Consider the following 22340-nt stretch of genomic DNA (forward strand, 5'->3'; position numbering starts at 1 on the left):
CCTTTTACACACATCTTTCCCACAGCATTGTTGACGACAACAGCTGCTTCATTAGCACAAACCATCATATACAACCTAGGAATTCTATTAGGAATTCCAATGGCAGTGATGGATTTGGGAGAGGAAGAGGAGTTCAGGCAGAGCGAATAATGGCAGATGCAATTGCACCTCAGGCACCTGGATCCCTTCTGGCCTCATCCCTGGAGACTAGTCTTCAGACTGAGGCACACCTACGTGGGAACGTCAGAGTCTCCACTTTCTCGGTCTTCACTTTGTGAGAAAGACAGTTACAGACTTACGCCATCTTCTCGAGCGTCACTTCCTGATAAAACCTACCACAGAGACAGTCCTATTCATGGCTATGTTGGCGAACACAACATTAACATTTTATGGAAGGATCCTTCCAAGACATTTGTCACAATTATCAGTTTGCGGAGACCTTGTTTTCCAGGGGAAACACCAGCACTTTCTCCGTGGAAAAGAAGCCTCAGCTCGAGGGAGCACAGCACCTTTACCAGGAAGCAGGCTTTTCAAATGTGGTATGCACATGACTCTCAGTTCCCTTGTAAACAACACAATGGCACATATTAATGGCAAAAAGCTTTCATTCCATTAATGTAAAGATGGTGTCAGACCACAGGAACAGATTAATGCAGGTAATGCTCGATATCCTGGCAACAGACATTGTGCTTTCATTTTGTGGCAATCCACTGCCCCATCATTATTTGAAGAAGCAAGACAGACTGCGCCACTCACTCCTAGGGGATAAGGATACTCACTGCAGCGCTAGCTAAAGGAGCCATTGAGAAACCTCTGAACAGAGGCAAACCAGAGATACAATTAGGCCGATTACTCCTGGCACATACAGTTGGTATACTCAGATATTCCGATGTTTTGGGCATATTAGGGGGGAGGTACTAGTCTATAGCTCTGACAAGCTGTCCAAAATTATCTGTGTCTGATGTATTTTGCCTTTTTCAGCATAAAAAGAGGGGAAACCATGCAGAGGATCAATAGGGACAGGCTAGCAGTGTTGCTAGAAGGGGTGGGGTGGGGGGGGGAAGATAAATGGTGACATGCAGCGAGAAAGACAGGAATTTTTTGTTATCTCGTTAAATATGTTCTTGCGTGAACTATGTAGGTCATTATCACATTAAACCGTCCGCGTGCTCACCCTAACCAACACATGCCTAGGAACCCACTGTCAATACATTAATATGTCCCTTCATTTTAACTTGGTACTGTGGTAAAACATGCTACAGTTCAGTGTGACATTAGAAACATTTAGGTTCAAGCTTAAGCACTATGGATATGGAAGTGCAAGTGTGAAAGACACGAGAAGTTGCAAACTTTCCATTGCTCGTGTTGCACACTTCTTTCATTAAACAAAATGCTTTAAGATATTGAGCTGCCAGTACAAGCTATTTAAATGGTTTTAAATGACATTATGCTAACATTCTTAAACATCAGTGCATGAATTATTTTATTAGTCCCATGTGCAAAATCCAGGTTTTCTGAACAGAGTAATGAGTCAGCCCAGATTATCAATAGCTCTTCCCCATAGGTTACAAATGAAGCCTGCTGTTTCTGCCTCTCTACACAAACGTGACTGGCTGCAGGCAGCCAAAGCAGCTTCTCAGTTCTAGTAATATAACTAATAGGTACAGGCATGTACAGTCAGCCACTGATGAATGTTTTCCTGTGCCCTTATCTGGTCCAAATGTTTGCCAATTTAATGTTTTGATAGTTTGCCTAGATCTTGGAAAAATGTACCCACATCATAAAATTAAGAAAAATGAAACATGCCTTTATATATCGCGATAATTGAGAACAATTTCCAATGATACCACATTCTTTTGTTTGTATATAGCATAGGCATCATGAACCTTTCCCGACTAACTCTAAACACACACAAAGCTGGGAGACTATTTGGTTATACACAAAGGGATATATTTATCAATTGCACTCAACTTAAACCTACTCTGCATTTAGGAAATAGGTTATTCTGAAAAAGAATTTCCCTATAACTCAGAAAAATAAACATCTTGCCTTCATGAAAAGGGGAAGGTGGAGCAGTGCAACATGCAGTGAGGGAGCAGATGGCCCATCACATCCAGGCCCGGGGCTTGAACCCAATCCAGACTGTTGGATGACTGTCTCTTTTCTCTGCTGGCTGTGTCCTAACAAGAGATGAATTTGGGCAGTTCCAACCCGGTTCCTCATAGGCACAGCATAAGACTAACCACATTTAAATACAAATTAGGAAGCTCACTCAGGAGAGGTCACAACGATGACTGATATGGGAAGTGAAAAGAAAATGCACAATGACGGTGTAGGGTTCCTCTTGGTGTTGGAGTTAAAGTGCATTTTGGCGCATCATAAAGGACAGCAGCCTGCATCTAATCCACACTTGACGGGAGAATGTTTGGTGCTGACGCTGGGTGCTCAAAGTCCTGCTCCATTTTCCAACATGGATATTCCTTACCTTGATGAGTGCAACAAAAAAAAATCCACCAGAGAATAGTTTCTAATCAGATTTACACGAGCATGTTAGCAAAAGTAGTTAAAAACAATATAAATCTTTAATGAACCTTGAAACATAGTTGATTTTTTACTCGAATGGTGATAACATGACCCTAATAATTTAAGATTTAATTCTCCCTATAGTTGCTGGCACGAAGTCTGGTGGGAAGAGCAATTCTAAGCATCGCGCTACTAAAGACCATTTTATTTAATAGTGTGAAGTAGATCTGAGTGGTATAAACTAATTATTAACATTTTCATTTGAATTTGGAATGCTTCTACAATGCCGTGGCTTTCTTCTCAGTTGCCTGGGAGGACAGACGCATACAGAGATCAGCATTAAAGCGACCATGACACTAGAATATTTGACTGCCAGAAAGAATTCAAAAACTAAGCAAAAAGCCAACCAGATTCCCAGCCTCTGGGGACAGGGGTCCGTTGCTTTTATTCATTAAATTCTGGAATTTAATTTTCTCTTTCTGTTCCTGGTATCTCTCAGCATAAATCTCAAAGTTGGGACCACAGATGTTTCTTAAAATTCAACTCTTAAAATTCAACTCAGAAGAATACAGTCAGCAGAGTGACAGGTCAATTTTTTTTCCACCACACAACTTTTTAAAAATACACTGTGCAAATGAACTTTTATTGGGAAGGGTTTCCCTTTGCGCGAGGTATAGCAAAACCGTCTTTATAAAAGCATTTAAGATTTGTTTACACCCAGCACACTGAGTAAGTTGCCCCCATGGAGTGGATCCGATGTACACATTTTCCTTGACTGGGGCTTGTCCACATGTAAAGCACATTCTTACGTTCCACGGTTGTGTCCAGAATCTCATTAAAAAGGTGGAGCATCAAAGAAAAAGAGCTTTAGCAATTTTGGTATGGAGTGAAGGCATTTCTGTGGGTAATTCAAATCTGCTCAATCCTGTGTTTAAGGTTTGGTGAAGTACTAGCAGCACAAGCATACACGTAAGCAAGGATAGTAAAGTACAGAATGGACTGAACTTGAAGGAAGCAAGAGGACAGAAGGAGATACCTCATTCACTGCATAGAATAGACAGATCCTGTTTCAACTCCTGGCATTCACAGATTACCAAACTTAAAGCACCACTGTAAACAATTACAATTTTTTAAAAAATCATTGAAAATAGCTTGTATAGTTTGCACCATAATTGACTTTCCTCACCATTTAAAAACATTTCTGAGGTAGACTCATAACCGAAGATTAAAACTTCCAAGACAATAAAACAGGAACTTTTCCATGATCACAAATTTAGTGAAGCAAGAACTCCAGGATACCAATCAAACACTACATTACATATTATAGAATACCAACCAATTGCATTCCACATGTGGCATTCCCTTGGTAGCAATAGCACTGGAGCAATAGCCTTCCATAGATTAACCATTTATGTATACATTCATACATACAATTATTTATCTATGCTGATTACCACCTACATGTTGAACACCACTTGGAAGAAACACTGAGGGGAGCAAGGGCACAGAATATACTCTGGATGGGGGGCTTCGATGTCCATCAAGAGTGGCTCGGTAGCACTACTATTGACCGAGCTGAACAAGTCCTGAGGGATATAGCTGCCAGACTGGGCTTGTGGCAGGTGGTGAGAGAACTAATAGGAGGGAAAGAACTACTTGACCTCATCCTTACCAATCTACCTGTTGCAGGTGCCTCTGTCCTTGAAAGTATTGGTAGCAGTAACCACCGCACAGTCCTTGTGGAGACGAAGTCCTGTCTTCACATTGAGGACACCCTCCATCGTGTTGTGTGGCACTACCATCATGCTAAATGGGATAGATTCAGAACAGATCTAGCAGCACAAAACTGGGCATCCATGAGGCGCTGTGGGCCACCAGCAGCAGCAGAATTGTATTTCACCACAGTCTGTAAACTCATGGCCCAGCATATCACTCACTCTACCATTACCACAAGCCAGGGGACCAACCCTGGCTCAATAACGAGTGTAGAAGAGCATGCCAGGAGCAGCACCAGGCGTACCTAAAAATGCAGTGCCAACCTGGAGAAGCTGCAACACAGGACTACATGCATGCTAAACAGCAGAAGCAGCATGCTATAGACAGAGCTACGCGATCCCACAACCAATGGATCAGATCAAAGCTCTGCAGTCCTGCCACATCCAGTCGTGAACGGTGGTGGACCATTAAACAACTAACGGGAGGAGGAGGCTCCATGAATATCCCCATCCTCAATGATGGTGGAGCCCAGCACGTGAGTGCAAAAGACAAAGCTGAAGCATTTGCAACCATCTTCAGCCAGAAGTGCTGAGTGGGTGATCCATATTGGCCTCCTCCTGCGGTCCCCACCATCACAGAAATCAGTCTTCAGCCAATTTGATGCACTCCGCGTGATACCATGAAATGGCTGAGCGCACTGGATACAGCAAAGACTGTGGGCTCCGACAGCATCCCGCCTATCGTGCTGAAGACTTGTGCTCCAGAACTCACCGCGCCTCTAGCCAAGCTGTTCCAATACAACTACAACACTGGCATCTACCCGACAATGTGGAAAACTGCCCAGGTATGTCCTGTCCACAAAAAGGACAAATCCAATCCAGCCAATTACTACCCCATCAGTCTACTCTCAATCATCAGCAAAGTGATGGAAGGTATCGTTGACAGTGCTATCAAGCGGCACTTACTCACCAATAACCTATTCACCGATGCCCAGTTTGGGTTCCACCAAGACCACTCGGCTCCAGGTCTCATTAGAGCCTTGGTCCAAACATGGACAAAAGAGCTGAATTCCAGAGGTGAGGTGAGAGTGACTGCCCTTGACATCAAGGCAGCATCGGGCCATGTGTGGCATCTAGGAGCCCTAGTAAAATTGAAGTCAATGGGAATCAGGGCAGAACTCTCCTCTGCTGGAGTCATACCTAGCACAAAGGAAGATGATTGTGGTTGTTGGTGGTCAATCACCTCAGCCCTAGGACATCACTGCAGGAGTTCCTTGGGGTAGTGTCCTAGGCCCAACCATCTTCAGCTGCTTAATCAATGACCTTCCCTTCATCATAAGGTCCGAAGTGCGGATGTTCACTGATGATTGCACAATGTTCAGTTCTACTCGCATCTCCTCAGATAATGAAGCAGTCCATGCCTGCATGTAGCAAGACCTGGGCAACATTCAGGCTTGGGCTGATGAGTGGCCAGTATCATTGGCGCCACACAAGTGCCAGGGAATGACTATCTCCAACAAGAGAGTGTCTAACCACCATCCCTTGACATTCAATGGCATTACCATCACTGAATCTCCAACATCAACATCCTGGGGATCACCATTGACCAGAAACTTAACTGGACCAACCACATAAATACAGTGGCTACAAAAGCAGGTCAGAAGCTGGGTATTCTGCAGTGAGTGTATCACCTCCCGACTCCCCAAATCCTTTCCACCATCTACAAGGCACAAGTCATGAGTATGATGGAATACTCTCCACTTGCCTGGATGAGTGCAGCTCCAACAACACTGAAGAAGCTTGACACCATCCAGGACAAAGCAGCCCGCTTGATTGGCACCCTATCCATTACCTTAAACAATCACTCCCTCCACACTGGCGCACTGTGGCTACAGTGTGTACCATCTACAAGATGCACTGCAGCAACTCGCCAAGGCTTCTTCAGCAGTAGCTCCAAAACCCATGACCTGTACCACCTAGAAGGACAAGGGCAGCAGGTGCATGGGAACACCACCACCTGCAAGTTCCCCTCCAAGTCATACACCATCCTGACTTGGAAATATATCGCCGATCCTTCATTGTTGCTGGGTCAGAGTCCTGGAACTCAGCACTGTGGGAGTACCTCCAGCACACGGACTGTAGCAGCTTAAGAAGGCAGCTCACCACCTTCTCAAGGGCAAATAGGGATGGGCAATAAATGCTGGCCTTGCCAGCTACGCCCATATCTCAGGAACAAATAAAAATATCATATCAAACTGCATACCCATTCTTAATTAAATTGTTATCATTTTTTTAAATGTTGAATCAAGATGATTTTGATGGAAAAATATTCCACATATTTACTGTCATGAAGGGAAAAAGTGTGAGGTAATGCATTTGGGGAGAGCTAATAAGGCAAGGGAATCCACAATAAATGGTAGGATACTGAGAAGTGTAGAGAAACAGAGGGACCTTGGAGTGCATGTCCACAGATCCCTGAAGATAGCAGGACAGGTAGGTAAGGTGGTTAAGAAGACAGATGGGATACTTTCCTTTATTAGCCAAGGCATAGAATATAAGAGCAGGGAGGTTATGGTTGAAGTGTACAAAACACTAGTTAGGCCACAGCTAGAGTACTGCATACAGTTCTGGTCACCACATTACAGGAAGGATGTGACCGCATTAGAGAGGGTACAGAGGAGATTTACGAGGATGTTGCCAGGACTGGAGAATTTTAGCTATGAGAAAAGATTGGATAGGCTAGGGTTGTTTTCTTTGGACAGAGGAGGCTGAGGGGAGACTTGACTGAGGTGTATAAAATTATGAGGGGCCTAGATAGAATGGCTAGGAAGGGCCTATTTCCCTTAGCAGGGGGTATAGATTTAAAGTAATTGGTAGAAGGATTAGAGGGGAGTTGATGAGAAATTTTTCATCCAGAGGGTGGTGGGGGTCTGGAACTCACTGCCTGAAAGGGTTGTAGACAAAGAAATGCTCATCACATTTAAAAAGTACTTGGATATGCACTTGAATTGCTACAACCTACAAGGCTACAGACCAAGAGCGGGAAAGTGGGATTAGGCTGGACAGCTCTTTATTGGCCGGCACAGACATGATGGGCCAAATGGCCTCCTTCTGTGCTGTAAATTTCTGTGATCTTAATCTTCATCTGGCTTGGCAATGTTGTAATATTCTCGGCCTGTGAGCAAGCAGCCGCTCTTGTCGACCTTTGTCAGGCATTACCAGATTTCATTTTGGGGCAGGGGGTGGGTGGGGTGGTGGGGGATGATTGTTTAATGGTCGGTCAGTTGTTAAAGAGAACAATTCAGTCATCACTCTACGCTACTGCGCCTTTCCACGTTTCAGCAGGTGACCACCGGCATAACATTTTCAACAATTTCAAATCACAGTCACCAGAGCAGTAGATTGCTGTATCTGTGTATATATATAGGATACCTGAGCAACAAGAATAAAATGAGGACTTTATAGGTCATCCAGTTGTTCCAACTTCTGAAGAGGGTACACTTATGAAACTACCCGCTGCCATAACTATTGAACAAGGTTTTAATTGTGGAATGGATAGGTTGTGAGGCTAGCAATATTAATTGTGGTGATTATATAGGATCATGCTAGGACTATGCATCACTCAGCCTGATTACATCTTTATTCAAAGGAGAACTCTGAATATCCAGTTGGTGGCTGTCGATGGTTATAGCCTTTTAAATTGGTGATGACCCTCTGCTAAATCTCAGAAATCCTATCAAGGATCAGATACTCTGGTCCATATAGTGTCGCTAAATGGATATTTGTACTGCTAAAAATGCAGTTCGGATGTCTGGGCCAGAGGCTTTTTGCAATACATTGCTCATAGGATCTGCCAACTTTTCTTGGCAATCACAATATTGGCATGCACAGAGGATGTCTGGTCGACCTTCCTGAGGAGAAAAAGGTGGCTTTCAAACAGCATGTGGTGGCATTGCCTATCCCTGCTCTTGTGGAGGCTGTGTCTGTGGGAGCCAGAAATATATGTAGGGAGTTCATCCAACAATACTTCAACAGATGGTAGTCTGTTGGGAACCACAGCACGTCACTATGTATTTCATTGTTGGCTATGGAAGAGGGGCACAATTGAATCCAAGCATCTTTAGTCTATGTTACCTCTATGGATTATTTCTGTGAAAATAGGTGTACATTTTTCTCTTTATCCACTTGTTTTTGGTGCTCGTGATTGTTATTCAATTTTTGTTGAAGCTATGTTTAACTCTCTACTTTGATGCTACCATCACATAAGTTACTCTCGTTGGTGAAACATTCCTAGAATTCTCACCTGTCCTGCCCACAGAACCCCTCGACTTCAGTGAATTGGTCATCATGTATTCTTTTCACATCATTAAACCTCTATCAGTTGGTAGCATTGCTGCCTTGGAGTCAGAGGGTTGTGGGTTTAAGCTCAACTCCAAGACTTGAGCTCATAATCTAGGATGACACTTCAGTGCTGCTTGGCTAGATGTACTATCCTTCAGATGGGATGCTAAACTGAACCCTCAGCTGCCTGTTCAGATGGACACTAAAAAGATCCCAGGACACTCTAAAAAAAAGGTGTCCTGGCCACCTTTTGTCCTTCAACCAGAACCACCAAAAATAGACTCTCTGGGCATCCATTTGACTGCTGTTTGTGGATCTTGCTGTGTATTAACTGCTGCATTTGGGTATCTACTTTAAAAGTACATTACTTCAAAAACTAATTTGTAGAAAGCATTCAGATGTTTCAAATAAGATGCTAATTAAATGCAAGTCTTTCCTTGGAAATCTTTGCAGGACACATTGGGTCGGAATCTGCTTGATCCAGGTTATGTTGAAATTTACGATGGATTCTACACCGATCTTGTCGATTGTAACTTATGCCAGAATTTCCTGAGACTCTCATCAGCGTACGTCTCAATGTAAAAATCCACGTAAAAGTAGAAATCACCATAAACAATCAGGCCCGAGGAAAGCACAGAACATACACCATCTCCCTCGTTTTATTGGTTTGATGCCTTCAATCTTTAATTTTCATAACATACGTTTTGCACATTTCGCACAGCACGTTTAAGAAAATGCAACTGCGGAAGCTGCTCTCTTTTTAAAGCAACATATTCTGATCGCATAAAAAATATAGAGAATACAATGCAGATCTCAGTAAGGAAACATAATAAAAACAAATTAGTTATAAAACAACAAAAATATTGACTTTGGGTCCTGCTGAAACGAAAATTGTGGGTGCAAATTTACACATGTTCAGAACTGGCATAAATGTAGGAACTTGCATTCTCTGGTCTTTTTAATGGGGCGGAGCAATGTGAATGAGCTGAGTGTGGTTTCAGCTAATGTAGCTCGGAAGCAGTGCAAATCCGCTCTTCCACTGTAGTTATGCCAGGAAATTCCTGGTCAGTCATCGCCCTTGATCGCTTAAAACTATTCAATCCAATCCATTTCAATATCCAGTGTGTGTTGGCGGTATTTCGTACCCTTTTGTTGGTGGGCAAAAAATTGGGTTTTTATCCCCCCATATGCCCTGGGCCATATGTGTGAGTTTCTGCAGCCATCTCCTGCTTCTCTGATGTGTATAATTTCAGAAGGGTCGACCAACATTTCAAAAGTAATGAATTGGATTTGAAGCATTTTGGGACAACCTGCTTTGGTAATCCTCCCAGTGTGCAGGCCCAGCTTCTGGAGACTTGGGCCCTTGCACCACTCCCATTCTCTTTAAATTTGGTCAGCAATTAAGCACATTGCCGCTTTGCCCTCATCTGCTACACTATTCACCTTGACATAAGGATTAGACATGGTTCTGATCCATGCTTCACACCTAATCCACCTGCTTCTGCACCAATTTATTTATGTAACTGTGGTATGCAAGTGCAACAAATTTGTTCACATGCAGTGGGTAAGAAAAACATCACAAACAGGTGGACAGAGGTTAATTTCCAACAATCAATTAAAATTCATTAAAAAAATGAACAAAAAGAAACTTATAAACACAAAAGGGGACACGGCACGAAGTTCTTCATGAAATAAAAGTAAAAGGGCATTACAAAGTTCGACCATTCCAATGTAAGGTTCAGAGGTCAAGCTATTGTCTTAGGTTAGTACTCCTTAATCTACTCAGCAAGACCAGTCAGCAGAAAGATGATGACTTCACATGCTAAATGCACAAGACTATTAGTGCATCTCGGAGTAATACTAAGGTAGCAAGTCCCATTCTACAACAACTTCTATTTCATGTACAGAGACATCGCTGTTTTAAATGACGGAAGAAATATTTACTCCTTGAACATATCTCTATGTCTATTTGATTCTTGTCAACTTTGCTTTATTTTCTTCTTTTTACGTCTCAAGCAGTTCCTGTATTTCAAACAGCCCTTTCTTTTATTTCTTGATCTTGGTCTTGTCTAACATTTGCTTCTCAGAACACGCAGCTATCCCGAGTTCATTAAAAAACTCATAGTCTGCACCTAAAAGGGAAAATTATCACCGCTACTTAGTTATCTTCCAGGAACCAGTCTCTGAGCCCAACTCTCAAACTTCTTCCCAAATACTTTTAGTGGTTATGTGCATCCCAACATCCCTTCAGCAACGTAGGGGTAAAGCCCCTGACTCACTGTGAGCATGCCATGGGGGATCCACTAGAGAACGAAAAACATCACAGGAATTATGCCTGGAGTTGGTTCCAGATTCTTCAAAAGACTTGGGCCGTGATTTTATCATCGATGTCGGAATGGTGGCGGGAGAGCTGGTTGCTGTGTTCCAGTCACGATCCTGGCTGCAGTCGCTCTGTCAAAGGGATTTTCCCTTTATTGGCATTGTTAAGCCCCGCCCTGCGGGCTTCCCGGCCAATTAACAGGAAGCGAGTCTGATGACGTCATTTGCACCCAGGCTCTCAAATGACTCCCTCCATATGCTTATGGAGGGAGTCACAGCACGCAGGGAGGTTCTCTTCCCTTCCAATGGGTGAAAGACACCTCACCAGGACACCATCGCAGCCTAGTTGCACATTGTACAGGAGGGCAAAAGCAGAGATGTCATCAGGGGTCCCTGGCTGCAGTGGCACCAACCTTTCAATGATCTCAGTGGATCACGAAATGTTACTGCAAAGCCACACTCAAACTCACCCTGCTGTGCCACTGAACACATCCCCATCACTCTGCCTTCCCTACCCTTCTCCTGCACATCCTTACTCACACCAACTTACCTTGCACCTCCGTCCAACCCTCTCTTATCTATTTTATCACTTCCGCATCTCACTAGCCAGCTCTCACACTCACCCTCATCCTACTGCAAGCATACCAACTAACAACACACAAGGGTAGGCACTTGAGAGGTTTAGCCAATGTCCATGTGAAGTTTCTGTTAATGTGTTGTCATACAGTAAAATCTATTTTTCCAACACTGCCCCTTATTGGACAGATCTGAGCGCACCTTGAGAAGTGTCTTACTGAGTTCCAGTGAATGTTGAGACATAACTCCCCCGCCCCCCCACCCCACCCCGCTATGGTGATGAGTGTGCACGGAATGGCTTGGACATTAAAGGGATGCTTCACGGTGCTGGTGTGGGATGGTGTCAACCTGGCGCATCATGTGGCAGTCAGGGTTAACAGCGTCAAGTAAAGTAAATCTGGCCATGGTGATGCCATCGCTGGCCTCTCGGGCAGCAACGTTGTCACAGGCTGTTGCCCTGTGTCCTGTGCAGCATCAGGTGATGGCGGAGAAGGTTGGTGATGTTGTTGGTGGGGCTGATCGTGGAAGGATTCAGAGGACCAAGGTCTGATTTTTTCAAGGGCACTGATGTAGCTACAATAGATGTCAGCTGCAGGTGAGATGACAGAAGCAATCTGTCAATGTGAGAAAGGTTGTTCAAATGTGGTGACACTGGACATCCTTTACACCACTTCTGCAGCTGTCAGCTTATCAGAAATATCAGAGCAGACTCAACTCACGCCAAGGTGAACTGGCATGTTCCCTGGGCAGTGGGTAACCCATGGGGGAGAACGTAAAATAGGAAGGTAGCCTCAAAATAGTATTAAATTGCTTCTTAACAAGCCATTTAATGAGCTCAATTGTCTCCCCCGCCGCTTGGTGTCGGGTCAGTTCTCCACTGACAGGCCCGACACCCAGGAGACTCATGTGGAGGTGGGTTAACAGTGGATTTCCTACCCGCTGTCAAACGTTGCTATTTTGACAGCAGACCCGCCTCTAAACCTGCCCTCTGAGTGTCGCAAATTCGCGGCCTTGGTATGGATTCAAAGCACCATTTTTATGGTGGTGTTGATATTCACAATTAGAGCATTTGCCCAAAAGAGTTGCTTTAAAAATTTCTGATGTCAACTACCAGGACCTGACAGCTTATTTTGAGACCTGGTTTAAGTGGCTTCCCTTGTTCTGGAAACAGATGTAGCTGTGTTACAGTCATGTGGGTTTGAATGGTGACTGCATTTATTATTTCAATATTCAGGTTGTACATATCTGACCAATTAAGACTGTACTGAATACATTTTCAGAACTGTAGTATCTATTCAAATTAAGACAGTGAACTCCATCTGCAGTGATTGCCTTCGGTATAGACTTCATGTGGTTTTTTTAGAGACAGATGGGGCTAGATTTTCAGGGAGCCGTCAAGTGGGGTTTCAGGCGTGTTGGGGGGGGGGGGAAATCCTGAATTTGGGGGTCCCGACACCATCCCGCCCAAAACCCCGCCCCACGTAAGTTTCAGGGGCGGCGGGTACCCGCCCCGCACTGGGACCCGCCGAAACCAGGCGGGAAGGGATTAGTGCCAATTAACTGCCTGTTAACAGGCAGTTTTTAGCCTAATCCCTATTTTGAGGGGTTTCGTGTGGGTTTCCCGACGGCTCCAAACCACGCCAGGTAGAGCAGGCGGGCCGTCGGGTTGAAGGAGTAGGAGGGGTCACGATGTCGGCGCTCAGGTGAGTGTAAAGGTAACTGTGTTTGGTGTGTCTAAAGTGTGTAAAGAACTTTTACTTACCTGAACAGCCTTTCTTCCTGTAGCCGTCGGGAGCGCATCACTCAGCCGGAACTTAAAGCTGAACAGTTGCAATCTGTCAAAAAGTGACAGCCTTCAGCTTTGAGTGCCGGTGTGAGTTCTAACTGAGTCTGTGCAGAATGACTCATGTCAGAACTCAGACTGTCAGTGTTTCACAGCTTCAAACAGCTGTCAAACGCTGATATTTCACCTGTCAAGGACTCTTGACAGATGAAATTTCAGTCTGTGACATCACCTGTTGCCGGGTGGCCCTTAATTGGCCTGCTGAGCCCGCTTGCCGGGCTCAACAAGGTCAATCAAGGGAAAATCGCGCGGATTGGCCGGATGTCGAAGTAGGCAGGTCAAAAACCCGAAAGGGGAAGTCCCGCCTTCTTCCCGACAGGTTCGGCAAAATCTACCCCATGCTCTCTTCATTCAGATTCAAGTCTGAATCATTAACATACTTTGGAGCCATCAGTGAAAGGCCGTTATGATAAACAATGGCTTGTTTTCAGCTTAATGGCCGTTTGAAAACATTTTTGGTTAAATTGAGTAGTAAACCCTGCGCATTTAGCTAAAAATAAATCTTATTTTTGGACTAGCTGGATGTTAATCATGGTGATAAATTAGCAAAAATTATTCAAATTTACCAACCTTAATAACAAGAAATTAGCCACTTGACCTTTGCAAATGAACCTGGCTAATAGCATTCCAGTAGGGAATGTTTAGAAATAAGTGGCTCTAATTAACATAAGAAAAACAGATTTGTGAATATGAACTACAAAATTTTGTTAAAGGATTTGAAATAAAGAGTTCAACCTTGAATTTTGCAAACATAGTGTGGAGATTGTCGGCAGCAAAATCCCTGAATACTTGGGGCAGGATTTTCATTGGGCCATGGCGGCGGAATTGGAGGCATGTGGGGGGTTAAAATCTCAAAATCGGGGGGGCACGAACCCATCCCGCCCCCAACCTGCCTCCATGCCAGTTTCAAAGGAGGCAGGTACCCACCCTGCACTGGGACCCGTCTCCCCGAGATGGGAAGGGGATTAGTGCCAATTAACTGCCTGTTAACAGGTAGTTAACAGGCAGTTTTTAACCTAATCCCTATTTTTATTCCTGAAGTGAAGAAAGGAAAACAGGGATAAAAGCATAAGATAGGAAGGAGAAAAACAAAAGTGGCAGTCAGAGAAATCAACGGTTTAAATCAAACGTGGCCACAGTAAATAATAATTCTAATAGGTCTAAGAGCGTTAAAAAAACAAGCCTGAAGGCTTTGTGTCTTAATGCGAGGAGCATTTGTAATAAGGTGGGTGAATTGGCTGCGCAAATAGAGGTAAACGAATATGATTTGGTTGGGATTACGGAAACGTGGCTCAAGGATGGCCAAGACTGGGAACTCAACATCCAGGGGTATTCGATATTCAGGAAAGATAGGCAAAAAGGAAAGGGAGGTGGGGTAGCATGACTGGTTAAAGAAGGGATTAATACAATTGTAATGAAGGATATTAGCTCTGATGATGTGGAATCTGTATGGGTAGAATTGAGAAATACTAAGGGGAAAAAAACATTAGTGGGAGTGGCATATAGACCTCCAAACAGTAAGGCGGAGGTTGGGGATGGCATTAAAAGGGAAATTAAAGAAGCATGCAATAAGGGCACAGTAGTCATCATGGGTGACTTTAATCTACATATAGATTGGGCCAACCAAATTAGTAACAATACTGTGGAGGAGGAATTCCTGGAGTGTTTACAGGATGCTTTCCTGGACCAATATGTCGAGGAACCAACCAGAGATCAGGCCATCTTAGACTGGGTGTCACGTCCGTGTGTAATTGAGACACGGACTGCAGGAGTTGGTTATAACAGGTGTTTACTGAGTGGAGACAAAACTGGAACTACTATACAAAGTTACTACACAGGCTTATATACAGGGGTGGTCACTACTGGTACTCCAGTATACAGGGGCTGCAGAATATAGTTCCTTCTTCAAAGTACATACACTACAATTCCTCCCCTTTTAGCTAAACAGTACATGACATTCGATTAATAATTAAATAACATATTTACAATTACAGTTGCTATACACATTAGCTGAAGTTAAGCAATTATAAATTCAGTCTTTGAGGAGGCTTCCTGATTCTGTCTGGATAACGCCTCTTTGGGGTATCAGGTTCTTCTGGCAAAGTTGATTCGGGATCAACGTCGTTGTTTGGTTCGTCTGCTTCCAATATCACCGATTCTGAGGTAGATGCAATTGGTACTTCGGTTTCATCACCAGGTGTATCGGATCATGGTGTGGATTTGACGTTTTCCAGTGACTCTAGAATCTGGTCAGCATGGCGTCTTACAATGCTCTCTCCAACGTCCACGGTATACATTAGAGGTCCTTGCCGTGTGCAGATCGTTCCTGGTTGCCATTTCTCAGTGCGGTAGTCCCGGGCCAAAATTGGTTGACCTATCTTAAAACTCCTGGTCGGCCTTTCATTCATATTCTGAAACTGCCTGTTCTCCACATCTCTTCTGATGTTTGGCTTAACCAAATCCAAGCGGCATCGTAGTCTTCGATTGAAGAACATCATGGCTGGAGTTTGGTTGGTAACCACATGTGTCGCATTCCGGTAGGCAAACAAGAAGTTATCCACCTTGTGTTGTAGGGGTATGTCTTCATTACACATTGCCTTGATAGCCTTCTTGAATGTTTGAACGAACCTCTCAGCCAATCCATTGGTGGCTGGATGATATGGGGCGGCTGTGTAATGCTTAACACCATTGTTCTTTAAGAATCTCCGGAACTCTTCAGACACAAACTGTGGTCCATTGTCGGAGCAAATCTGTTCAGGCAGCCCATTTCTGGCGAATATGGTTTGTAAGACTGTGATAGTTTTTTCTGTGGTGGTTGAGGACACTTTTATTACCTCTGGCCACTTTGAATGTGCATCCACCGCAATTAAAAACATCGAGTCCATAAATGGACCAGCAAAATCAATGTGTACCCTTTGCCATGGAGATGAGGGTCACTCCCATGGATGTAGAGGGGCTTGTGGTGGGGCATTTTGGACCTTCTGGCATCCTGTACAGCTCTTGGTCATCTCTTCGATTTCTCTATCGATTCCCGGCCACCACACAAATGCTCTGGCTAAGTTCTTCATTTTTACCCCACCCAGATGACCCTCATGAAGCTCATTGAGCACTCTATCCTTATATTTGGGTGGAATTACTACTCTGGATCCACACATCAAGGTTCCTCGGCACACTGACAGCTGTTCTCTTCTCGGCGAGAATGCTGGCAACAGTGGTTCGCCATGTGCTGGCCATCCCTTCACCGTTAAATCATAGACCCTGGAGAGTGTCGGGTCATTTCGTGTTTCCTTTTCTATGTTTGCATTTGTCACAGGTAGACATTCGACGATGGTTGAGTGGAATATCTCCACAGGATCCACTGCAGGTGCTTCTTCCACCGTCGGCAACGGTAGGCGCGACAATCCATCAGCATTCCCATGCTGTTTAGTTCCTTTGTACTCGATGTCATATTGGTGTGCCCCTAGGAAAAGGGACCACCTCTGTAGCCATTGTGCTGTCATTATCGGGAAGCCCTTCTGAGGGTTGAAAATGGAGACAAGAGGTTGATGATCAGTTAGTAGAGTAAATTTCTGACCGTGCAGGTAGTGATTGAACTTCTTCACCCCCCACACCAGGCTGAAGGCCTCTCTGTCAATCTGGGCGTAGTTACGCTCGGCTGAAGTTAATGGACGTGACGCAAAAGCTATCGGCCTCTCTGAACCATCAAGGAATTTATGAGACAGTACCGCTCCAATGCCGTAGGGAGACGCATCACACGCCAGTCTTATCGGTAGTGATGGGTTGTAGTGAGCCAATACTTCTCTTGAAGTGATTAGGTCTTTACTCTTCTGAAAGGCCCGCTTACATTCATCGCTCCATTTCCATGCTACTCCAGTTTGTAGTAGGGCGTTCAGTGGGTGCAGAATTGTGGACAAATTCGGCAAAAACTTATGGTAGTAATTCACCAATCCAAGGAATGACCTAAGTTGCGACACATTTTCAGGCACTGGAGCCTTAACTACCGCTTCAATTTTGTCAGGGGACTTATGTAACCCCTCTTCATCAATCACGTGGCCACAATACGATATCTGTTTCTTAAAAAACTCGCAATTGGGGCGATTGGCTCGTAGCCCATGTTCTCTTAGTCTAGTGAACACCTGCTCTAGGTTGGCAAGGTGTTCACTGTCATTTTCACCTGTCACTAGGATGTCGTCCAAGTAACACTGAGTCCCCGGAATCCCTTGCAGGACTTGTTCCATCGCTCTTTGCCATATCGCCGGAGCTGATGCTACTCCGAATACCAGTCGATTATACTGGTAAAGACCTTTGTGAGTGTTTATCGTGAGATACTTCCTAGAGGATTCTTCAACCTCCATCTGCAAATATGCTTGTGCTAGGTCAATTTTTGGAAAACGCTTCCCTCCAGATAGTGAGGCGAAAATATCTTCTATCCTCGGGAGAGGATACTGTACTGTGTGAAGGACTGGGTTCACCGTCACCTTGAAGTCCCCACAGATGCGAACCTTCCTTGGCTCCTCAGACTTATTTAACGTTTTCTTCATGACAGGAACGATGGGTGTCGCCCACTCGCTCCAGTCTACCTTAGATAACACGCCTACATTCTCCAGGTTCTCCAGCTCTGCCTCGACGGCTGGGCGAATTGCATACGGTACCGGTCTTGCTTTGAAAAACTTGGGAATTGCATTCTCTTCTATTTTTATTGAGGCGGTTACGCCTTTAAGAGTTCCCAGTTCTTGTTGAAATACCTCTTTAGCGTTAGCTAAGATTTTTGACAATCGTCCAGGTGTGACATCGTCATCCTTTTTACCAGCCACCGTCAGTGCCTGAATGGAGTGCCAATCTATACTTATCTTTCTGATCCATTCACATCCCAATAACGGTGGTCCACCATCTTGCAGTATGTACAGATACAATTTTTGTATATCCTTGCCGTTGTATTCGACAGGCACCCTTATTTTCCCTCTGGGGTATACTTTCTGTCCCGTATACGTCTTCAAGACAATGGATGTGTCTTTCAAGGGTATGTGTGAGAATAGCCGCTCGTAGTCTCGTCGATTCATGACGGTCAGGGCTGATCCTGTGTCCAATTCCATTTTGACTTGGGACCCTGCTATCATGAGGGTGACCCAAATGGTTCAGTGATCCTCTTTTGCGATTACGTTGTGAAGTTTGAGACAGCTTAGTCTCTTGTTCCCGGATTCCCTATCGCTCTTCTGGTCTTCGGAACTACTGTCCTTCATCTTTTGTACTTTCCTGTACTGTTCCTTAGTAGCCTTTTTGTTGTCGTTAGTCTTCTTCCCTGACCTGCAAACTCGTGCAATGTGTCCCATCTTTCCGCATTGCCTGCATATTTTGTCCTTGGACCAGCAGTCCTTCTGGTCATGGGTTGTTCTGCCACAGCGATAACATTTTTCAAATCCCCGTGTCATTTCATGGGTGCCGTATTCCTGTGGCTTTTGCTGTATTTCCGTAGCTCCCCTTGCTGCTGCTTCGTACGATATTGCCACGCTGAAAGCCTTATCTAGCGACAGCTCTTTCTCTGAGAGTAACCTCTTCTGGGTTCCTTCACTCAGGAGCCCACAGACAAATTTGTCCCGTAGGGTATCTGCCAGTCCTGCTCCGAACTGGCAGTGCTTTGATAGTTTGCGTAGTTCAGTAAGGTAATCAGCATTGCTCTCATCTTTATGCTGATTTCTCTTGTGGAATTTAAATCTTTCTGCTATCAGCAGCGGTGTAGGATTTAGGTGTTCCTGTAGGATATCAACAATTTCGTTAAAACTCTTCGCCATCGGTTTGGTTGGAGTGATCAGGTTCCGCAATAGGCCGTACGTTCTTGCGCCCATTAAGTTTAGTAGTACCGATGCCTTTTTCTCATCGGCTACTTCATTTGCCTTGCAATATACTTCGACTCTTTCCACATACGTGGTCCAGTCTTCTATTGCATTATCGAAGGCAGTGATATTGCCAGTCTTCGGCATCTTGGAGATCTAAGATGGCACCTCCCGTGCTTTGCCTTCTTCCCCGATTGAACAAAATGGCACCTCCCGCGCTTTGCCTTCTTCCCCGCTGGATTAAGATGGCGCCTCCCGCGCTTTCTGTCTTCTCCGCTGCTGCTAGCGCTGTTGCTGGCATTTTTATGCCTTGATGGCGATGCCCTATGGTCTTCGCGCACTTCCCCCCCGCGCTGCTGCTAACGCCGCTCTCCGCGGTCCCCGTGGCAAACTGTAGCTCCTCGCGGCTTTCTGCGCTTCTAATTTCTTTTATTTCAATTACTGTTCCCGTCGTCAGAGCAAACCCTACGGGACACTTTCCTCCCTCTTCTCGGGTCTGTACGCTGCCCAGCTTCGTAGCACCAGCCGCGCCCTGTGTGCTCCACCCTCTCTCTCTCTCTCCTCTTCCCGACAACGCTGCTCGGCCCCGTTGAAAAGCCACCCGATCGAGCTCTAGCCCGCCGCAGCCCAGGAAGGATCAGTGTACTACCTGCCACCAGCCCGATTAGCTGGAACACCATAGACAGGAAAACCAAGCCCCGCTCTCGACAGCCTCTCCTGCAAATCTTCGAATTCGATGAATCAGAGGTGGTTGCCCACGGTCGATGCCCGTTTCTTCTGTTTGTTTGTTTGGTTTTTTTTCTTTTCTTCCTTCTGGCCTCGACCTCTAACAACTTCGCTTCAGGGATGGATCCCCATGAGGTGGTGCAGAACTGTAGGTAAGTTTGGATCTGTTCGTCGCCAGTGTTACGTCCATGTGTAATTGAGACATGGACTGCAGGAGTTGGTTATAACAGGTGTTTACTGAGTGAAGACAAAACTGGAACTACTGTACAAAGTTACTACACAGGCTTATATACAGGGGTGGCCACTACTGGTACTGCAGTATACAGGGGCTGCAGAATATAGTTCCTTCTTCAAAGTACATACACTACACTGGGTATTATGTAACGAGAAAGGATTAATTAGCAATCTTGTTGTACGAGGCCCCTTGGGTCGGAGCGGTCATAATATGATCGAATTCTTCATTAAGATGGAGAATGAAGTAGTTGACTCAGTGACAAGGGTCCTCAATTTAAATAAAGGAAACTACGATGGTCTGAGGAGCGAGTTGGGTAGGATTGATTGGGGAATGTCACTCAAAGGGTTGACAGTGGATAGGCAATGGCAAACATTCAAAGACCGAATGGATGTGTAGTGTATGTAACCGTCTACCTTTAAGAGACTATGTATGTAACCGTTCACCTTTAGGAGAACTATTTTAGGTGTGGCACTACTTGTTTGGCTTCTGTATACGGTAATACCGACGGTGACCACACCGGTATATAAGTGCTGTGGCATGACTTATTGGGCAGATTCGCCCTGACCTTCGAATAGTAAAGTCCTGTTGTATGTTACTCCTGAAGTCTGTGTCGTAATTAACTGCACAAACCACAGACTTTACAGTGGCGACGAGTCCGATCGTACCCTGCGGCAACAATATTTTCAAGCAACGAAAGAGCGTCGAAAAGAGGCAACCGCCCTCGTCATTCGGCTGGGAGAAAACTCAAGGCTGCTGCAATAGAAAGGAGGAAGACTTTAGCGACAAAAACTTCCATCAGCAACAGGCACTGACTGTCCCTTCTGCCACGGTGACTGTGAGTAAGGGAAAGTGAAAAGAATAGCCGGAGGATAAGGGCTGGGCACTCGACCACGGTCGAGGGGGAAAAGGAGCCGGACAAAAAGTCGGGTCCAACGGCATCGTGAGAGACCGCGACCGGCGGGAAAAGCCGGGCGGTGACCGAAGCCACGAAGCGCTGCGACCGGGAGCATAGGCGCGGGAAGAGAGAAACTCAGCCGCAGCCGGGGAGAGAAGCACCGGACTGCGAGAGGGCTGGGAAGCGCAATTGGGGTCCGAGCGAGCGGGAGAGGCAGAGCCGACCAAGAGAGACTGCGCGAGAGCCAGTCCAGCGGCTGAACTGTCCTCCGTCAACGGGGTGTAACCAGCGCCGGTAGAGCCGAGCGAGCGGGAGAGAGGCAGAGCCGAGCAAGGGGAACTGTGCGAGAGCCAGTCCAGCGGCTGAACTGTCCTCCGTCAACGGGGTGTACCCAGCGCCGGTAGAGCCGAGCGAGCGGGAGAGAGACAGAGCCGAGCAAGGGGAACTGTGCGAGAGCCAGCCCAGCGGCTGAACCTGTTCGCCGTCAACGGGGTACCCAGAGCCGGTCGCCCTGCCATAAAATAAAAAAAAAAAAGGGAAAGCCTTGAAGCCGACGCGCAGGCTGTGAACCTGAAAGCCAGCGGCCGTCGCCCGTGGGGAAAGTGTACCCCTCCCGCCAGGGAAGAAACGCGGGAAGCCGCCATTAGGCGGGGAAGAAGACAGAAGTGGGAAACCGCCATTGAAGTGGGCGGGGAGAGAAGATAAGAGCGGGAAACCGCCATTTTCGCGGGAAAACCGCCATCTTAGAAAAAAAAAAAAAATAATTTAAAGAAATACTTGTGTTGTTCCCAAAGAGAGGAAGATGCCTAAGCGTGGTAACATCAACGATTTTAATTCCGAGGTAGAAGACTGGGCCACGTACGTGGAACGCATTGAGATCTATTGTGAGGCCAATAAAATAGAAGAAGATGACAAAGCTATAACCTTGCTGAACTCGATGGGCGCAAAGACATACGGGCTCTTGAAGCATCTATTAGCACCAGCTAAACCGGCGGATCAGACTTTCGATGATATTGTGGCTGTCCTGAAGGACCACTTGAACCCTACACCATTGATGTTGGCTGAACAATTCAAATTCTATGCGAGAACGCAACGGAAAGACGAAAGCAACGCGGAATACTTGGTTGAACTGCGGAGGCTAGCGAAAGACTGTCAGTTTAGGGACAACCTGGAAGAGGCACTGAGAGACAAATTTGTGTGCGGAATGTGGAAGGAAGAAACACAAAAACGACTGCTTGAAGAGAACGATCTTCCACTTGATAAGGCTGTCCTTATCGCAGCATCAAGCGAAGCCGCAGTGAAAGGAACTGCGGAAATGCAGCTAAAGGCAGCGGCA

General features: G+C 45.5%; 1 long non-coding RNA gene across 1 annotated transcript in view; it reads right to left on the minus strand.

The window, feature by feature from the left end:
• The window catches only part of LOC147105186 (uncharacterized), an 88681-nt gene extending 77675 nt beyond the window's left edge, over positions 1 to 11006 (minus strand). The window contains exon 1 of the long non-coding RNA XR_015081761.1: positions 10859 to 11006. This is a non-coding gene — a long non-coding RNA (uncharacterized LOC147105186). The remainder of the gene's footprint in view (positions 1 to 10858) is intronic.
• Between the last annotated feature and the right edge of the window lie 11334 nt (positions 11007 to 22340).

This window comes from Somniosus microcephalus, chromosome 18 (assembly GCF_052327205.1).
Source record: "Somniosus microcephalus isolate GS21.2 chromosome 18, FLI_Smic_1.0, whole genome shotgun sequence".
Taxonomy (NCBI): domain Eukaryota; kingdom Metazoa; phylum Chordata; class Chondrichthyes; order Squaliformes; family Somniosidae; genus Somniosus; species Somniosus microcephalus.